Source organism: Bidens hawaiensis, unplaced genomic scaffold (assembly GCF_021521415.1).
Source record: "Bidens hawaiensis isolate Kalapana, Puna unplaced genomic scaffold, B.hawaiensis_p1.1 tig00021826_1, whole genome shotgun sequence".
In the NCBI taxonomy this organism is placed as follows: Eukaryota; Viridiplantae; Streptophyta; class Magnoliopsida; order Asterales; family Asteraceae; genus Bidens; species Bidens hawaiensis.
The window spans coordinates 64,308-70,274 of NW_027493385.1; positions in this window are offsets into that span (position 1 = coordinate 64,308).

The following is a 5,967-nucleotide window of genomic DNA, read 5'->3' on the forward strand; positions in this document are numbered from 1 at the left end:
ACTGTTTGTTTACCATAATCCTAAATTATAAAAAGTTGTTATACCAATTTTTTATATATTAACATATTTCTATTCATCATTTTTTAAATTGTTGTGAGTTCATAAAAACGAGAAATATAATAAAATAATGGTTTATGTGTAAGATAAAGATAAAAATAATGAATGGGTTGTGGTAACATTTTTAAAAATAAGTATTAAACTTTGAAAAGTATGAATTTTAGTTAAATTAGAGCATTCCCATCCTTTGATCTATCTCCAAATCCAAAGTACATTAAAATACATTACATTTTCTCTCATTCTCAATTTAATAATATTTTTGATATCTTTATCATTACATTTTTTCTCTTGTTCACTCACAACCACTTTTAAAATATATTAAAAAATTTATATGGTGCTACATAAACTTTTTCAAATATACAAAAAACTCACTGTATTTTCAATCTCACCATCTCATAACATCATAAACCACTCCCTGTATTATAAAAATTCCACTAACTAAATTTTTATGAACGAATTGTTAATGCTTTTATAGGGTAAAAAAATTGACGGAGGGAATATGAATACTCTAAAGAGCATTCGCATCTCTTGCTCTATCTTCAAATCCAAAATTACTATAAAAATCACTATCTTTTCTCTCTCATATTCAATTAAATAATATTTTTCCATATCTTTATAATTACATTTTCTCTTTTCTCTATTCACAACAACTTTTAACAAATATTAAAAAATTATATGGGTAAACAGTAGTTTTTCAAATATATAGAAAAATCACTGCAATTTCTCTCTCTTCTACTCACAACACCCTAAACCACCCATGCATTATAAAATTCTACCTCACAAATAACGACGGATAGAACGTGAATGCTCTAACATTTATATTAATAGATATTAAATTCACCAAATATATTGTTTGTTTTTTATAAGTGAAATTTTCAACAAAACTATCACGTGAGCTGTCTGTTTTTGATAAGTGAAATTTTCAACAAAACTATACATGACCGTAGCATTTGTGAAAATTGGTACGCATTAAAATGTAAGGCCTTGGACCCGGTGCCCTCCATTGGACGTTGGATTTACTTATAAACACAGTTCTAAATATCAGAGTGAATTAAAACTTTTCGCGTGATATTAAAACTTTAAACAATATATTACAAAACATTAATCCTTGTCTTAAACATTCAAATTGTCTTAGCACAAATATTATAAATAAAACATCATGACATTTCTTCATAGATGTCAGTCTCTCCAATCCATTCCATGTGTCTCCCTTAAGCTAGTTGTGTCAATCTATTCGCCCACGTGCATACTAAAAGTCAGCTACGCTGAGTGAGTTCTAGTCTTAACAGGCAACAAGTCATAGTTACACATCCATACGTTCGTATCCAAAGATACACATACAACTCTTAACATGTCCACATTCATATATTCATACAAACTTTATTAACATTCGACCATATGTATATATATTTAGCACATTCACGTTCAACACTTACCTTAACCTACCAAAAGTATGTACATAGTCCGTCGTTTATACCTATACTCAAAGGTCATGAACACGCATAAGGTCCGCAATCCTTACCTGTGTTCACCATTCATGGTACGTACAAGGTCCTCGGTCCTTCCCTATACCATCATACATTAACAGCACGTACAAGGTCCACCGCCCTTCCTTATGTTGTCACCTATATCATAGCACGTACGAGGTCCGCAGTCCTCCCCTATGCTACCACATTACATGTATAGCACGTATAAGTTCCGCAGTCCTTTCTTATGCTGACACTTATATCTACAACACGTATAAGGTCCACAGCCCTTAACTATGCTATCACATGCCACCTCCATGTCCAACAGAAGTTAGAGGTATTTTCCATCCTAACTTACTATGTCAGACATAGAGTTCGAATACCATACATACACCTGCTTACACGTACCACATATATAATAAATATATATATAACGTACCAACATAAATAATTTAATAGGTGTACACATTCTACGCTCTACATGCCAACTACATTACTAAACAAGCAATATATAATATCAAACTACCACATTGAGTATACACACAACCCCGAAAACATAAACAGAGAAACGGGCTAGAAACTCACCTGGGTCCTAGGGATGAGCAAATTCGGTATTGGTACCGATTGGTATCGGTACCGAATCGGCACCAAGGTTTTGAGTTTTTGGGACCGGCATAGTACCGGTACCCGTACTGTACGGTACCGGTATTTCCCGAATTTTACCTTAAATACCGGTACCGAACCGATACAGAACCGAACATTTCAGTACCGGTACAAAAAATTTGCGATTTTCAGGATCCGGATTTTCGGTAGTAGTACCGATCGGTATGGGTACGGTACCAAGCTCATCCCTACTGGGTCTTGCTTCTATTTGAATTAATCGTAACACATTTCCTCAACTTCGCACGACTCACTGTATATAAAGTATAAGTATAGATGAACTATCCTTCTATTTAAACAATACTACCCTAGTTAGTGAACTAGTTTAACTTAGCTAACGGGTTACTGTTTTGAATCGGAGCGCATTCGCATGACCATGAATCGCATTCCATAGTCATGAACGAATCACATCGGTTTGCATTCGCATGCCCACGAATCGCATTCCATGGTCATGAACGAATCACATCGAACGGCCAGGAACGAATCGCATCACATGGCTATGGACGAATCGCATCGCATCGCATGGCCATGAACGAATCGCATCGCATGGCTAGGAACGAATCACATCGCATGATGTGAAACGAATCTCATACCATTTTTAAACAAGTCTCATCACATTTCAAACGAGTCTCATCCCATTTTCAAACGAGTCTCATCCCATTTTTAGACGAGTCTCATCTTATTTGTAAATGAGTCTCGTCTCGTTTTCAAATGAGTCTCGTCTCATTTTCAAACGAATTGTAACATTTCGGGTTTTCGTTTCTTCTAATTGTAATCGTTACCCGAGCCGTTTCGTACTCGGGTAATTTTATGAATAAAATCCCGCATTATTTAGTATATATATTTTTTTATTTATTTAATTTATCTAGCAATTGATAATAACTATCAAATATGTGCAAAAACAACCCTAAACAAATAATTTATCCTCTTGTGCACCCACCCCAAAATGCAAGGACCATTTTGAAAATTAATAAAATATCAAATGCTCTCTTCCTCCTCTTTCCCGGCGGCCGACAACCACCCCCACCTTTTCTTGATATGTAATTCTCGAGTATAATCAATGTTTGATCTTGCCAAATCAATTACTAACCAAAAACGAATCACACTAACAGTGTAATTGTGGAAAATATTGATTAATTAACAGCTAATTTCGTTGATTACGAACCGCGGCTAAACAGACCTTAATACATTATAAATACTCGACCTCGCTTCAGTTAAACATGCACCCACACTCATCATAACCTCCCGACACTAAACCCTAACCTAATTGTAATTGACGAAGCCGTCAAGAACCTGTTTGATCTCAAGTTGAGCCATAACCCTAAACTGTCGATCTCCCTCAATTCATTACTGTTCCTGGTAATATAATGTGAATTTAGTCATTTTTAATCAAAAATTGCTAACCCCAATTCATTTTTAACACACATTGATCAACTAATCTGATTGGAAATTCTAGGGTTTACGGGTTTAGATATGAACAAGTGAATACACTTATATATATGTTCGCATTTGGTATGATTAACGAATTAGACACCTGCCTGGATGGTAGGTGCATGAAACTTTAAAACTTAGGAACCGGCCTGGGCGCTGGGTTGGAACCCTCCTCCCCCACGCCCGGTTTTTGGATTTTTTTTTTATTTTTTTTCTTTTTATCATTTTATTGATATTATAATGTTTAAGGAACATTAATTTAAAGAAACCGAACCCTGAACATACGTTTTTCTTGTCATGAACCCTCAATTTCTTGATTAATATATATATTCAATATATAGGTCTTTTATGTAATAGATATATTTTCACACACTTACTAAACCGAACTAGCTTAGAGGTTTAAATAATTTTCTCGTTAATATATATATATATATATATATATATATATATATATAACATTTTATCAATAATTAACATTTATGTTTTTCATCAAAATATATGTAGATTGATATTTTATATATTTTTATGAATAATTAATATTGATTGTTTATTTTAATCTTCATTTACTTATAAATATAAATATTGATAAATATCATATAAGTGATTACTTTTTTTATTTATCAAACATAAATACAAAATAATAATAAAACTACTAATAATAATAGTAATAATTAATATAATAATAGTTTAAACACTAATAAAAGACTCCAAATCTATTTAAATCGATTAGTAACCATAACAATTAAACTAGTAATTCGTTAATATCAGTTTTTGCTTAAAACCCCATCAAATCTTAAATCCATTATAAGTCATGCTAATTTTTTTTTCGTTTATTAATTAATACTATTGTTAACAATTAGGGAATTTTTGTTGACGTATTTCGAGGAGCGTGATCGTTTTTATATTAACTTTTTATCATCGTCTCGTCACTCATTCAACCTGTTAAGGTGAGTAATTCACATCCCCCTTTTTACCGTTGTACATTTTGGGGGCGTTATGCGTTCACAAGTTAAATAGAATATCATTTTTACTACAATTCCATTATTTGCGTAGATATGCAATTACTTGATTAGTTGATACGTGTGAATATGAATACATGTTTATTTTTGAGTTATGGTTGTTGGTATATCATCCTCATCCTTATTAGTATGATCAGACGCCGCCTAAGTAACTCGACCCGTTAGACGAGGGAAATGGCCTTTATTTATTATTGTTATGCTAGTTGTAGTAATTCATGTTTATCGTAAGGAATTGACATTTTCTATATTATTATATGCAAAAACTGTGATTACTTGCTCAACTTTATGTTGACAAACCTATCTATTTTCACACATGACGCAGGTAGCTGTTTGGAATGAAGAAAGAAGTTAAAGAATAGATTGGACCTTAGGTTGCATGACGAATAAAGATGGATTTTATTTTTAATTGTGATGTTATTTCCGTTAAGACAGTATTATGTTTTGGTGTACTTGAATGCTTTACGAAATAAATAATTTAGATATTGGCACGTGCAATTTATTTAGTATCTTTTGATCTATGATACAAATTATGTCGCACGCCGGCATGTTTCGTCGTAGGTTGGGGTGTGACACGCATCTCATCTCATTTTCAAACGTGTCTCGTCTCATTTTCAAACGAGTCTCATTTTCAAATGAATCTCATTTTTAAAATTTCTATTTCTAGCTTAGATCTAGGCTAAGTTAGGAACTTTATCCATCCTTGTAACCTGATCTAAGGTTCTACCAAATTTTAGACCAACCCGGGTTCGTTTCAACCACCTTTTTAACCGTTTTCTAAGCTGACTAATGCGAGATCTATATCCTTTAGTTTATCCGAGGCCAAGGTTCGTACTTTATGAACCCTTTGGTCCGATATACTATTCTAGGGTCTAAACAACCCTAGATCTAACGTAAAACACAACCTTTAAGTGAGATCTTACCCTTTCTAACTTAGATCTTGAACCGAATGTAAGAACCAAGGTTAGATCTTGCTACTTTGATGGATTTCTTGTACAAAATAAGACATAACGACTTCTTGATTGTTGTATCTTGCACAAGGTGATATTGAAATATCTTGGAACTTGAATCTTTAAAGAGGGAGTGTTTGTGTGTGTTGTCAATGAAAAGTGACTAGGTTTAAGGATTTAAGAGGTATTTATACCTCAAGCCAATGAACCTTATGCCCATGAACATTTCCCAAGTCCATGTTTATTTCTATACTCATTCTCATAACTATTAATTATTTATTCAAAATAAATAATTTTCTCCAACATAATAAAATAATAATGTTTCACTATTATTTATTAAAATTTAAGGATGTTACATTTGTGAAATTTGGTAGGCATTAAAAGAAT